This window comes from Protopterus annectens, chromosome 6.part0, assembly GCF_019279795.1.
Source record: "Protopterus annectens isolate FY-2018-M chromosome 6.part0, PAN1.0, whole genome shotgun sequence".
Classification (NCBI taxonomy): domain Eukaryota; kingdom Metazoa; phylum Chordata; order Ceratodontiformes; family Protopteridae; genus Protopterus; species Protopterus annectens.
Window position 1 is genome coordinate 786,815,973 of NC_056737.1, and position 16,319 is coordinate 786,832,291.

Sequence of the window (16,319 nt, forward strand, 5' to 3'; positions counted from 1 at the left end):
ATCCCAATGGATATTAAGGTATGTGTAGCCTTAAGAATAATAGCTACAGGTACTTTCCAAAGACGTACTGGGGATATCACGGGGTGTCACAGGCATCTGCATCCAAAGTACTCCACCATTACCTGGATGCCATGCTACCAAATGCCCGTGACCACATATACTTCCCCAACACCCATGAGGAATTGTCCAGCAATATGTGCCTCGCCCACCATGTAGCTGAATACCCAGATGTACTGGGTGCCAAAGACTGTACACACATCCACATCAAAGCACCACCCGGTGAGCAGGGTAGGGTCCACATAAATCGCAAGGGCTTCCCCTCCATCAACTGCTAGGTCATGTGCAACGTCCGGGGCATTTTCTTGAATGTGTGTGATGGCAGCCCTGGAAGCTGTCACAACTCCCACATCTGGCATTACTGACAGCTGTATCAGGGATTTGCCAGGTGGACATCCCGTATGGCCATCTGGTGGGGGGTGCTGGCTATGGACTGGAGCCATGGATGATGACACCCATCAGAAATGCACACATACCCATGCAAAAATGCCATGATGATGCACACGCACAAAGAAGGATCATTATAGAGCATGTGCTTGGGATGCTCAAGTCACAGTTCCGCTGCCTGGACATATCTGGCCTTGCAGTACTCTCCACTCACATGTGCACACATGTTCATAGTATGTGCCATGCTACACAATATGATCCTGTGGAAACAGCTTCAGCAGGAACAGAATGGGGAAGGGCCACACAGCCCCCACCATTGCCAAGGTCCCCACAGGCACAGAGGGACTCGGACGAGGAACCCCGTGAGCCAGCCCCTGTAGGCAGATGGAAGAATGCCCAGTATGGCCTGGCCTTGGCAAAGAGGCAACACATAGCACACACACTGACACTGTAGGCACCTAGTGACTGATGCCTCTCTTTACTCACACACACAGTAAAAAGGGATGACACACACATCACACTACCTGTAACTTACCATGTATAGGCAGTGTACTGTGTGCAGCCAACATAGGTAGCTCTCAAGCTCTGTACACACAACTGCCACAGCCACAAGACAAGTCAGTCACCTTAGCAGTAAATTAATGTATCAGTATGTTCTGCTAGCATATGTATGGTATTGTTGGATGCATGCAATGGAATGGGGTGGACTACTGGGATAGCAGCAGACAACTGACAGCTATGTGAGACACCAAGAAATGTCTACCCAATACTGGTCTCCCAACACTATGCAGTAGTACCCAAGGTGGCAAATCCCACTGCAGTATATGTGTGGGGCCAACTAATAGGGGGGTCATAGCTCACAGCTATAGATGTCAGTGTGGGTTCCCATACCCACCCCTTTGACCCACACAGCAAGTCAGCTGTAGAAAACCAGAGAAAAATGTCTGGAAAAGCTCCACAAATGGCAGCAATGTTGACCACCTCCCTTACAGACCAACACAGTCATAGCACATCAGGTCTCGCAGTTGCAGTAGGGCTCTGAAGGGTAACAAGTCTGACATGCAAATGTATGCCATTACAATCTCACCTGTGCTCCTTACTGATATGCCTGTAGTCTCCAAGACAGGGCACAATAGTATGGTAAATGGAATCAAAATTTAAAGCAAATATCAGTACAGTCTCTGCAAATGTCTACAGTTGACAGGTGTTCCCCCCATATACCCACAGAAATGTAGTAACATGTATGTTTGCAGGGAAATAGCAGCATAACACAGATTGGTAGGGCTGCCCCAATACACCTGAAAACATGTTGCACGTGGTCAATATGCAGGGGTCAATGAGCTATGTCCATGTGAACTCAATACTGTCAGGATCCGGCCAGCATGTTCTCCTGGCTGTCATCTTGTGCTGCCCTAGGTACAGGCTGTCTGTCACATGGCCATGTGCAGATAACTGCAGTGCCAATGATTATGCATGTCAGTGACACCTATTGCTCTGCCTCTAACATACCTGAAAGTCACAGTGCTATGTGGAATATACTACACATACAATGGAGTTCTTGATGGCTGTGTAGCCGAGGTGCTAGGGCTTGTGAATAATCATGCTTCTTGGTAGTGTTGCCAGTGGTCATTGCCAATGTGGCTTTTGTCCTTGTTTTATGTCTGCTTTTGTATATACTGGACATGGCTGCACAGTACAATGCAGTCCGTACCCACACCCATAACACAAAACCTCTGACAGCAACGTGTCTGAACAAGGGCAGAAGTAAATGTGGAACAAAGTCAGAATGATATGCATGTGTGGTAAATACTGCCCTGACATACTGACAAAGTTGGTAGGGTGAGGGGTTTGCAGTAGCGGGAATTGTCTGAAGGTTATGTAGGCTGACACAGTAATCTCTGTCAATATTTTGTAACATCACTTTTCAATTATACTGAAATAACTTGCCATAAAAACACATGTTTATGCAGACTGGACAAAACCTCTAGTCGAACTCTCGGACAATCTGCCAAAAAATATACAGCAGAGAGATATGGCCACACCAGGATATGACATCTCAAGTTACACAGATACCACAGAAGCAGAAGACCCCCCCATCCAGTATATCAATATGTTGCTAGACTATCACTCAACTGGCTGTAGTCACACCTCACAAATGGCCTTGTTGGGCAAGAATATACATAGCTGCCATGATAATATCAGTCTACCCATCAGATGACTAGTATTCCTCTGGTAAAGCACTGTGATGATTTGAGGATGTCTGACACTAGGTAATGACACAATACATTGCACTGTCAGAATACAGATATGTCAGAAAATGTCTGCCAAAACAAACCATTACCCATAGGAAAGTCCTCTGTACCTCTGAGAGGTATGTATGTAGTACACAAAACCCTTGACCGGAGTACACTTATATCTGGAATGAAGTCCCACACTAAGTATACAAGGTCGCACTGGGCATGCTCCTACGCTTAGAGAAGCACAGAACATGTTGGAACCTACATTGGTCTATATGACTATATTGTGTAGATATATCTGAGCATACAGACAGCTATGTACACCTTAACTGTCCCTACACACACATATCAGACAGGATTGACACACATGCAGACATATATGGCCAACAGATAACTATATATGTCATGCATACAAACACATAGATGTGGGGAAGTGAGAGACAGACAGTGATAGAGATTCAGGGGGACAGACAAAGCAGTGTCGGTCACACAAATGGGTACCCTGAATAGCACACAGTGATGTCCTGCTGTAGACAGTGGGATACTGGTGTTAAACAGTAGCACATGCAAGCATAGAAGGTGACCCCCATTGTGTAATAGTACTGAGGTTGGGGTGTTAATATCACATCCCCTGCATGTTTGTGTGTCTCTGTAGGTCTAAGTATTGGCAAACTGTTCCCACTCAGTACATTTCACATCACCCAACTGCACAAGATATGCTGCTGTCATTCACCTTAGAAGTACCATTGGACACCTACTACCCCTATAAGCTTGGTAACATGTAAGATAACTGCGTAACACTATAGTACAAGTAAATAGGTAGGAGTTCTAAACCCAATACTGGCAACTGTGTGTGTGTGTGTGTGTGTGTGTGTGTGTGTGTGTGTGTGTGTGTGTGTGTGTGTGTGTGTGTGTGTGTGTGTGTGTGTGCAAGACTCAGGGATTTGTTTGTTCATTCGTAGGTGAAACAGTTTTATGCCATTCTCACCCACAACACTTCCCACTGCCCACCTTTATCAGTCCAGATGATGTAATTTCCCTTTATCAGCAACTTTGGCCAACTCTCAGCCCAGAAAGCTCAGTAGTGTGTGCGATAAATCCCTAACACTGTAGTAGCAATAACTAGTCAGGCAGGGGTTCTACTCTCATATCTGGCAAGTGTGTGTGTGTGTGTGTGTGTGTGTGTGTGTGTGTGTGTGTGTGTGTGTGTGTGTGTGTGTGTGTGTGTGTGTAAGTGCGTATGTTTGCAGGACAAAGTATTGTGTAAGTTTAACACCCACTGCCCTACTTTATCAGTCCTGCTAATGTCATTCCTCTTATGGGTTCATAAGTGTGTAGTAGGCTAATGACCCAGGAGCCTTTACAAGCCTAGCCCATAGAAGGGCCCTGCCATTGTGCCACCCAGTGTTACTTCCAAGTTCCTGTATCAAGTAGATCCACTGCAGTGATCCTAGGGGTGAACTGTCTATTACCCATCCAGTCATCAAGATTTCTGTGAAAAAGGGTCAACTAGGTGCTCTGCGTGACATCTATGGGAAGTGTATTCCAGGGCATGTGCAGTCTCTTGGTGAGGGAACTATCCCACCATTATGTTGTGTCGATTGTGGTGATGAGGTCGAAGTCTCTGCAATGTGTAGTGTGGAGGGATTGGAATGTCTTCATATGTAGCATTTCTAAAAGAGCTGGGTCAGACATGGCTTTGTAAGTCAGATAGCCTCTAAGTAGGTGATATGACATAGAGAATAGTTGGAGTCGTCTGAGTCTGTCTGTGTAGGATATGTGTTTAATGTCTAGGAACCTCTTTGTGAGGTACTTCTGTGACCTCCCCAGCTGTAGCAGGTGTCTAGTGAGGTACATGATGAGTGGTCTAATGAGGGAAGAGTAGGCAGAGATGATTATCTGACGAAAGCATAAAATAAAGTTTGTGTATGCTAAAGTTTTCTCTGACTTTTATTGACCATCAGTAACATTTGTCTGCTTCTGGTTTGGTTTGTCTACTGGGCTTTGGTGCATGTAAGTTTTCCTGCTTTTCTGTACGATGTCTGCATCACTTGTGGCATTTGTGATGGCTCCCAGCTTGCAGTCCTCTGTGAACTTGGTCAGCCAGAGTTCCTCTGTGTTGGGCTGGACTCCTGAGAAGTAGATGCTGGACAGGAAACTACCCAGTACTGATACCTGTGGGACTCCACTCATGACTGCCTGGCAGTCTGACTTGGAGTTTGCCACTGTCACACTGTGTGTTCTGTGAACCAATTTGCAATCCTCCTACTGGTAGGGGTTGATGCCTTGTTTGGTGGGTTTGTCAATAATTTCTGACTGAGGAATGGTATCAAAAGCCTTTGCCAGATCGAGGTAGGCTGTATACAGTGCCTTACCTTCATACACAGCCCTCGTGACTGACTCATAGAAGTCAACCAGGTTGAGCAGGCATGATCTGCCATTTATAAAGCCAAACTGTGTGGAGTCCAGAGTTAAGGAGATTACCTATATCTTTGCCAATCAGGTCTCTGATGATGCAGTCCATACATGTACATTTTAGACTTGTCAGGCTAGTGGGCCAATAATCCCCAGGGTCTGTAGTTGCTACCCCTTTATGCAGATGAATGACTGTAGCAGTGCACCATTTTGGAGGGACAAAGCCTGAGATGAGGCTGAGACTGAACAGGGCACACAGATGTGGTCCCAGGTCTCTTTGTACATCATGTAGAAGACAGCCACGGATATGTTTGTGTCCCATGGAAGCTGTATTCTTGCCTCTGGACAATGCATGTCTAACCTGGGCTGCAGTTATGCTGGGTGCCTGGTATTCATCTGCCATTGTAATTGTTCCCTTAAGGGGGGAGTGAGAAGTAAGGCTGTCACTGAATGTGTTGGCAAGAGTGTTGCCAATATCTGTTGGCTCAGGATAAGAGTTAGCATTGTGCAGTAACTCACAGCACTTGTGGGTATTGCTGTGGAGGTTGTTGGTATAACTATCAAAGGCTTTTGAGATTGTTGTCAGTGTCTGGTGCAATTATGCCTTCATAGCTGGCTGTAGATGATTCCATGAGGGATCTCAAGTTATTGATAAGGCTAATAAGAGGGTTTACTAGTGTTGGGACACCACCTTTTTCTGTAACAGTGTCTTCCTTATGTTGTACACTTTAGTAATGGCAGAGGACCATCACATTAACTTCCAGTGTTTGGAGGACAGTGTTTTGGTTCTGTTGGCTATGGCTAGTACCATGCATTCATGTACATGTTTGTACATTGCATTTGTGCATGAGCCAACATTCATGCTGCTATTTTCCATTGGCATGGGTGCAGTGAAGTCACCCACCCCTGTTTTTATGACTCCAAAGTCAGCTTTGGAGAGTTTTTTCATGGTGGTTAAATTTGTGGGGGTGTGGGTGAGATGTGGATTGCCATGGTGATAGCATCATGTTTGGATCTGACCAAGTAGGAACTGACTACTGTCAAGAAATGGCCCCATATGCGAGTAATCAACACAGGTCAAGGTTGTTCCATCTTCTACTGGGGGTCAGTATGAGCCGGCACAGGGCATTGTAACTGATGAATTTCAGGAAGCGTTGGGCCAGCCTATTGGTGCTTGACTACTTTTCCTAGTTGATGGAGGGGTACTTAATGTCTCCTATGATGTCAGTGCTAGGTTGGACCTTGATAGATGCCATGGTGTTGAGGAATGTGGATTGACAGTCTAGGGACATGCATGTGGACCCATACCAGGCTATGACCTGGATTGCACTATTATCCAAAGTCAATTGTACCTGAATTATCTCAGATGCATTATGCTGGAATACTAGTCTGGAGGTGGGCATATCTGTTATGAATATGGAGATGCCCCATCTGTGGAGTTGTGGTCCATGTTTTGGAGCTGACAGCTGTGGAATGCATCATAACCTGTTAGCACAGGCTGCTGCCTGCTGCTCTAAATCAGCTCTCTGTTACAGCATGACTGTCGATGTTCTCCATTTTGAGGAGTCCTTTGAGTGACTGCAACTTGAGAGGTAGATGTCTACCGTTGAGCAACATGACCCTCAGATTGCATTCATGTCTAGCTGTTACAGTGGGTAATGTGATTTAGAACACTGCCTAAAAAGGCCCTATAGGGGTGGCAAGAGACTTAGCCAATACCTGGAAACCAAGGGGTGACAGCTGCAGATCATCTCTGACAAGGCATTGAGGTCTGTCAGTCATGTTATCATAAGCAGAGAGACACTGGATCCCCTGCGAATGACAAACAACACATAAGACAATGTTGAAGTCAATCATTTGTTGATAGTACTGCGGCATCATTCTGGGTGATGGTATTATACTGCTCAGGGCTATTATCATATCTGCCTGAGACACATTTTCTGAGAGCTCAACCATGTCTCTTGTCTTGTAGTCCAGGGAGGTGCATCTCAGGTCATTCATGCCCACATGGATGATGACAGAGTGATACTTGTAGTTGTTGTGGAGTGACCTGATGGGTGTGTCATGTGCTGGATGCTGGCATGTGATAGACAGCTGGCTGTTACCTTCTCCATATTCAACCTAGTGAGTTGGACATCTGTGTGCCTCAGTACTGAGTCACCCATGATTACTGTATTGGGCAAGGTGGTTAGTCTGAGGGGCTTAGGTTGAGGGGCACACTGTGTAGGTGACATATGTCTCATAGATTCATAGGTAGGTACTAGGCTATCGGCCCAAGGGACTAAGTAAGCCTAGCCAACAAGGTTCCCTGGCTTACACCACCCAAGAAAGTTATTTTCTTGTGCCCCTGTTGCGCAAAGCAACAGAAGTGATCCCTGGGGTGTATTTCCTATTTCTCATCCACTCATCAAGAATTTTCTTGAAGAGTGCTAATGAGGAACGTTGCTTGACATAGATGAGTAGCTTGTTCCAGAGTATGGGAAGTATCTGGGAGAGAAATCTATCCCTCCAGCATGCCCTGTTTATTGTGGTGATAAGGTTTAGGTCCCTAGAGCATGTAGCTCAGAGGGATAGGGATTTATTTAGGGGTAGCATGTCCAACAGCTGTGGGTGTGACATAGCTTTATATGTTAGGCAGAGATCACCTTGGAGTAGGTGATATGCTACAGAGTGAAGATGGAGTTTTTTGAGACGGTCAGTGTAGGGCATCTGTTTGAGGACAGTAATCCTCTTTGTGAGGTACTTCTGTGGCCTTTCCAGCTGCTGCAGATGTCTTGTGAGGTACATTCTAAAAGGGGCATTGTACTCTATAATGGGTCTAATGAGTGTCGAGTAGAGGGGAACAATGACCTCTGTTTTTCCTGGATGAGAACCCTTTTGTGATGAGGTGTGCCACGTAGCAGGATTTCCTGACTACTATGGCGATGTGATTAGCAAAGGAGAGACCACTGTCCATCTTGCTCCCAAGGTCTCTTATCACACATTTGGTGTTAAGTAGACTGCCGCCTAAGTGGTAGTTCATGGGTACAGACTTTTTACCAAAGGGGATGATGATGCACGTTTTGGCATTGATCTTGTGGCCATGGCTCTGACACCAGGCATCTGTTCGGTGAGGCCCTTCTGTAGGATGTCCACATCATTTGGGGACTCAACTATGGCTCCTAGTTTGCAGTCATCTGTGAATTTCATTAGCCAAAAGCCTTCTGTGTTGATGTCATTCACCTTACAAGTACCTTTGGACTAGGTGAACTTTTATAAGCTCCGTGACTATAGTAGAAATAACTAGATAGGCAGGAGTTCTAATCTCAATACTAGCATGTGTGTGTGCCTGTTTGCATGTGTGTGAGAATCATACATTGTGTATTTCCATCACCCTACTTTACTAGGCCTGGTGATGTCATTCACCTTAGAAGTACCTTGGGACTAGAAGAGATTAGGTAAGCTCCGTGGTGTATTTCATAACTGCATAACACTATAATAGAAATAACTAGATAGGTAGAGTTTCTACCCTCATTACTGGCAAGTGTGTGTGTGTGTGCCTCTTCAGGTGAAGATCATATCCTGTTTGGCTGATGACATTTTTACTGGTGTACAATCCACACCTTTTTACCACCTACTGATGTCATTACTTTATATAGCATGGTAACGGTATCTGCTTCACATGCAGCAAGATAAACTATTGTGCAGGCCATACCAGTCCTCTGCAGAGATGTCTATGGAATATCCAAATGTTATGGCTCATAGGTTCATAGGTGTGTACTAGGCTAATGGATCTGGAGCCTTTACAAGCCTAACCTATAGGATTACTCTGGCATCATGCCACCCAACATTAGTTCCCAGTGCCTCTGTTGAGTAGAGCCACTGGAGTGATCCCTGGGGTGAATTGTTTTATTCCCCATCCATTCAGCAATATTTCTCTTGAAGAGGGCCAGTGAGGTGTTCCGTTTGACATGTATGAGAATTCTATTCCATAGCATAGGCACTCTCTGGATTATGAAATTGTCCCTCCAGCATGCTCTGTTGATTGTGGTAATGAGGTTGAGGTCTGTGGAGTGTATGGTGTGGAGGGATTAGGATTTCTTTAGATGTAGCATTTTTAACAGAGCTGAGTCAGACATGGCTTTGTAAGTCAAGCAGAGATTGCCTCTAAGTAGATGATATGAGACAGAGAATAGTTGGAGTTGTTTGAGTCTGTCCATATAAGACAACTGTTTAGGGCCTGGGATCATCTTTGTGAGGTACTTTTGCAGCCTCCCCAGTTGTTGCAGGTGTCTAGTGAGGTACATGGCAAATGGGGCATTGTACTCGATGAGTGGCCTAATGAGGGAAGAGTAGAGGGTGACAATGACCTCTTTCTTCCTGGATGCAAAACCCTTAGTAATGAGATGTGCCACACAGAAGGACTTTCTGACCACAGGGGCAACATGGTGGTCAAAAAAGAGGTTGCTGTCATCCTCTGTTCCCAGATCTGTTATAATGCCATCTGTGTTCAGTGGACTACCATTGATGTGGTAATTTAATATGGGAACCGAGTTTTTCCCAAAGGGGATGATGACACATATTTTGGCATTGAGCTTAAGGCCATGGTTCTGAAACCAGTTGTTGGTCTCAGTGATGCCTTTCTGCAGGATGTCAACATCATGTGGGGAGTTAATAAGAGCTCCCAACTTGAAATCATGTGTTTAATTTGTCAACCAGAGAGCCTTTGTGTTGGCCTGGACTTCAGAGAAGTAGATACCAAAGAAGAGAGGACCCAGAACTGAACCATGTGGGACTCCACTTGTGACTGGTTGGCAGTCTGACTTGGAGTCAGTTTGCAACCCATATAGTGATATAGGAGTTGATGCCTAGTTTAGTGTTTTTTCTATGATTCCTACATGGGGAATGGTATCAAAGGAGTGGCCAGATCATGGTAGGCTGTATGAACCACTTTGCCGTCATCCACAGCTCTGGTGACTGACTCAAAGAAGTCAACCAGGATAAGCATGTATGATCTACCCTTCACAACAGCAAACTGAGAGGGATCCAGAGTTTGAAGATTCCCTATATCCTTGTTTATTAGGTCCATGATGATGGGTTCCATAGCTTTGCATATTAGACTTGTCAGCCTAATGGAGTGATAGTTCCCAGGGTCTGTAGTCACTTCTCCTTTGTGGAGAGGGATAACTGTAACAGTGCACCATTTTGTAGGGACAAAGCCTGAGGTGAGGCTGTGATTGAACAGAGTACTCAGGTGTGGTGCCAGTTCACTTTGGAGTTCATGTAGAACACAGCCAAGGATATTGTCAGGTCCCATAGAATCTGTATTCATGGCCTTGGACAGTGCTGTTTTAACCTGTGCAGCAGTAATACTGTTTCCCTTCAGTCTACTGGTATTGTGATTGGTCCTTTGGTGGGGAGAGAGGAGTAAAGTTGGCACTAAATCTGTTGGCCAGTATATTGGCAATATCTGTTGGCTTGGCATAGGAGGTACCATTGTGCAGTAGCTCAGAGCAAATCTGGGTATTACTGTGGAGATTCTTTACATAATTATAGAATGCCTGGTGGTTGTCTTTACTATCTGCTTCAATTCTGTTTTCATACCTATCTGTAGAGGATTTGGTGAAGATCTCAACCTTTTGTTCAGGCTGATAAGTGAGTTTTTCCAGTCTTGGGACTTCACCTTATTTTGCATCAATTACTTTTTCTGTTGTAGAGTTTGTTTATGGCAGAGGACCACCAGACTGGCTTCCTTTTTGGGGGGACAGTGCCTTGTTTCTATTGGGTATGGTGAGATCCATGCATTTGTGTACATGTTCATACAGTGCATTGGTGCATGATCCAGTGGTCCTGAAACTATTCTCCATTTGCATGGGTGCTGTAAAGTTAGCCACCTCTGTTTTAGGAGCCCATGGTTAGTTTTGGAGAGGTTTTTCATGGTGGTTACCTTTGCAGTGGGGTGGGAGGGATGGGAATTTCCAAGATGATTGGTTTGTGGTCAGTTCTAACCAGGGAGGAGTTTACTATTGGTGTAGAGCAACAGTCACACATGTTAGTAATTTCCAAGTCAGGAATGTTGCTACCTCTAGTTGGGGTATGAACGAGCAGGTCCAGGGCACTGGAATTAATGAATTCCAGGAAACCTTGGGCAAGTCTATTGCTACATGAGTAGTTTTCCCAGTTAATGGACGGGTAATCTAAGTCGCCCTGTATGAGATTGTTAGGTTGGACCCCAATATTCTCCAGGGTGCTTAGGAACATGGAGTGTGGGTCTTGGGACATGGTTGGGGAGCTATAGCAGGCTATGACCTGAATAATTTTCTTACCTAATGTTAGCTGCACCTAAAGTATTTCTGATGCTTTATGTTGGGCTACCAGTATGCAGGTGTGTGCATCTTTTATGACTTTGGAACTGCCACCACCTTTGGAGCTTCGGTCCAAGTTCTGGGGCCGAAAGGTGTGGCTTGAGTTATAGCCTGGTAGTGCAGGGGTGCTTTCTGCTGCCTTGAACCATGTCTCTGTTACAGCACAAATGTCAATGTTCTCCATTTTAAGGAGTTCTTCGAGCGAGTACATTTTGAAATTTAGGCTTCTAGCATTGAGCAGCATGACCCTCAGATTGAATTTGTTTGTAGCTGTCATGGTTGTAATTTGGTCTTTGGAACACAACCTATAAAAGCACTATAGGGGTGGCAAGAGCCTTGGCCAGTATCCAGAAGCCCAGGGTTGACAGATGCAGGCCATCTCTGGCAAAGCATTGAGGTCTGTCAATCATGTCATCCCAGGCATACAGACACTGTATCCCCTTGGAATGACATCAGAAACTTAGCCAATTGTTGAAATCAATCAGTTACTGTTGTGCTGTGGTATCATTCTGGGTGATGGTAGGATGCTGCTCAGGGCTAGGGTCATACCCGCCTGGGCTGCATAATCTGAGAGCTGCTCTGTGTCTCTTTTCATGCAGTCCAGGGAGGTATGTCTCAAGTCATTCACACCCACGTGTACAATGGCAGAGTCATATTTGTACCTATTGTTGAGAGACCTGAGTGTGTGTATTCTGTGGTGGATCCTGGCACCTGACAGTCAGCTGACTGTTACTTTCTCCTTATTCAACCTAGTGAGTGGGACATCAGTGTGTCTGTCTATTGAGTCACCTATGACTAGTGTGCTGGGCATGCTGTTTTGCCATAGGGACTTTGGCTGAGTAGCACACTGTTTAGGATAGTTATGTGTCTCATGACTGGTGTTGTGTTGTGGTGGTTGAGTGCGTTTCTGCCTTGGAGGCCTCTGCTGTTTGGGTAGATTTGTAATGAGAGCCTCCGGGAAGGTGGGTGTATGGTTTGGGTTTTTATGTGAAGGCAGTGCTGGTGTGTGTTTTAGAGGGCTATGTGTTCCATGTGGTGTGATGCAAGTGTTGACCTTCTCCTCTTGACCAGCTATTCCGGTCTTGGCTGGAGAGTTCGTGGCTTCCAGTTTGGATATATAAGGGCATCCCTCACAAGTCTCACTGTTGGGAGGAAAGAGGAGAGGGTTGTCAGTGCACATGAGGAAGTTGCTACATTGCCTCAGGATGCCCATGTTCACCAGGATAATAGGAGAAACCCCATGGAACTGACCTTTAGACATGCCTAGAGAGGTGGGCATTAATAATAACTACTTGAGCTGTTTTCCTGTAGACCAATTAGTGCTGGTAGCACTTTTGTGTGCTACAATAATTGCTACAAGATGACTGGTAAAGTGATAGACTAATAAGCTAGGAAAAGTGCAGGAGAGGAGAGAACTATCAGATCTAAGGGAACAATTGAAGAACAGACATTTTAGCACCACTCAGATGCTTACAAACAGTCCTGGATACATCAAAGCTGTATCTGGACTAGACTACTTATAGGAAAGGCAGGAAACAAGCTTAGACCATTTTTTTGGCAAACTATATGTGGTCTGTGTCCCTTAATAATGCCCATGTATGTGATATTGTTGCCAAATTGGCCACAGTGAGGGTAGTGACACAAGTCAGCATCATGCATCATACCTGCCTAAAACATCATGCAGATACAATGTCTGCTACACTATCACTTGTCCCGGCTTGTAGGAGTACTACATGACTCCATATCCTATGTCTGGTGGGTTATCTCACCATCCATGGAGGCATTTGGATCATTACATGTTGTAAGAGGTAATGTGCTATGTCCCATGCACATAATCTATGTGGGGCATGTCATGTGTATGTAGTAGTACAGTGCATAATGGTGAAAATGTAGGTTTACTAATCTGTGTATTGCCAACTGTGTTTATGTTACTGTGTGCACATCCCATGTGTCAGTTCTTACTGTGTGTATGCAAAGCATATATCATTTTATCTCCCTGTTCCTCCCAGTGGACTCAGGAATACATACAACAAAGCTATCATACACAGTATCATGCATGCTCTCATCAACTGCATCAGGGTTGAGTGTATGGCAAAGGAATGGCAGGGCCAACAGGTGTTGACAGGTGAATCTGTTGCAGTTAATGTAATGGCTGCACTTGTGAGGGACCTACTGACAGTATTGCAGTAACCTGTTCTGTATGTATCAGCCTGTGGTAGTACACAACACTGAGCTGACATGTTTGAAGGCTACCTGTCTGTGACAAGAGGTATGTATGCAAGGTCACACTGCCTGACAACAGTGTCCCTAACACACCTGGTACATATACATATAAAGCTATACCTTGCCTATGACATTGCGGGTGTAATTCCAGTCTTCCATAAACCTCTTGGGAATGTCTGCAGGGCCACAGCCTGCAGACATACAGACACCAGGAACACTAACAGAATACAGCATGTCAGACTACATTCAGTCAGTGGTACTAACAACAATAATGCATCCTGGCTAATATGGCACATACACCTGTATGTGTACCCATAACAAATGCAAGCAGACAGCACCTTACATAGTATTACATAGCTACACTGTACCATATTCCCCCTGTGCACCAGACCCATATTAACATGTCCCTGCTGCATCAATGGTATGGATGACAGGGATATGGCACAGGTATCATCATATGCACAAGGTGTGGTGTGGGTTTGTCAGAGGCCTAGGCTGGGCCATACGGTTGACATCATGTGTGTGTGTTTGGAGGGGTATCCAATAGATGGGCTGTGCAGAGGTGCTGTGTGTGTCTGGAGTTGACCTGTCTGTGTTACAGATGTGTGTGTGTGTGTGTGTGTGTGTGTGTGCGTGTGTGTGTGTGTGTGTGTGTGTGTGTGTGTGTGTGTGTGTGTGTATGCACACAGTCACACCATGTGGCTAGCCTACACAGGGGTAAGTCAGACAGCTGTGTACCTTACATGACAGGGTGTCCAGGTCACCGTCTCTGTGGACACGGGAACTGGTCCAGCCATGGGTATCACTAGCACCACCAGGCCCAAGGCTAGATGCAGTACTCCTTCCTGATGGTGACTCTGTCTGTTGGATTTGTGCCCCTGACAGGACTAGGCAGGACCACATGGCCATGGCCTGTTCCAGTGTGATGTGGACAGCAACCCCCCTTTGGTAGTGCTGGTGTCACTGCAACTAAGGGAGTATGAAGGTGCATGGCCCCATAGGCTCTCAGCTGTTGTTAGTGATGACCTACGTCCATTTGGACAATGCCCATCTTCCACCACATGCTCTAACACAGACATGCCAATGTCGAGGATTGACAAGGTCTCAAACCACAGTCTATTCATGACCTCAGTATTTTGAAGTATGACATCAACAAGGTCATGTATGTTACCACATAAATCAGGGAGAGTTGCATCCACCACCCTGAATATTTGTGTGTTGTTGCATTCACTATGTGCTTGTGCATCTATGACAGCCCAGAACATGTGTCTGGTGACTCCTTCTGTGGCACTTGCAACAGAGGCCTGATGACCAGTGTTCCTACTGCAAGCACCCCTGTCCATCCACCTGTGTAGGACATCATCTGCACTCTGGCTATGGCGAGTGTCTACACTCACACCTACCATAGTCAATAAACTAGCCTGTTCAATGCCACTACCTGCCAACTGTCCATCATCTGTGGGCACTGGTGATGGGGTATGTGTGGGCATTGTCAATGTGAGCAGGGATGGTGTAGACAGGAGTGAGATGCCAACCAATGGCATACATTTAGCCCCTAACAATCCCACCTGTACCTCACTATTCGTTTCATCATTGTCAGAGTCTGCAGAGATAATAACATCAGTTTCCAAAAGGGGAGACCCCAAACCCCATTGCCACCTGTGTGGAGAAAACAATATATGTACATTAATACCTGCACTTTGGCATTGGCTGGTATACACACATACACACATACAGGAACACACACACACACACACACACACACACACACACACACACACACACACACACACACACACCCACACTTAGAGGTGAGGTGGCACATATCTGTTACATAGACCACACATTGCCCAAATGTTGACATGCATGGCACATGGCCCTCAACATCATGGATTGAAGCCAGTTTTACTACATGTAACTAGCAATATAGAGCTCTGGGATACATGATTAGTGTTAGTAAGTGATGGCCGTTCACCAGTACAGACTGCACCAATGTACACATCTTTGCTGTTCACCTGTATAGCACAGTGGCAAGTACTACAGCACATACCTCACAACTGTACAAATCCTCACAGGATGTATAGAAGTCTGGCTCATATGTTTGCTCTATTTTTCATAACCCCTGTATTTCTGTGACGCATAACTGGGATGATCTGAGGAGTGACATCACTGATTAATGACACGCATTAAGTGTCAGACCTCCAAACCAGTGGTGAATGTATGGTCAGACAATTCCTGTTACACCACCGACCTCTAAGCTTACAGTGGATATGATAAGTGTACACAACCCTGTTAAAATGTCATGTTATTGTAAGATACAAGATGAGACCACACTAAAGCAGCCCTGATAAAATGTCATGTTATTGTAAGATACAAGATGAGGCCACACTAAAGCATTCAAATCAGTTACCCACCGTTCATGCGACATATGACCTGTGTAATCCAACAGATAAACAAACACATGTGTTACGTGTAAAATATAATGACTGCAATATGTACAATATTGTGATTGCATAATTGTGCACACCCTTAAAATGATATTTCTTTGAAGCACCTTGTATGTGACTTACAGCATTCATTCTTCTTGTGAAGGTGTCTATCAGCATGGCATATCTTGACTTGGCATTATTTGGCCACTCTTCCATGCAAAGGTCAT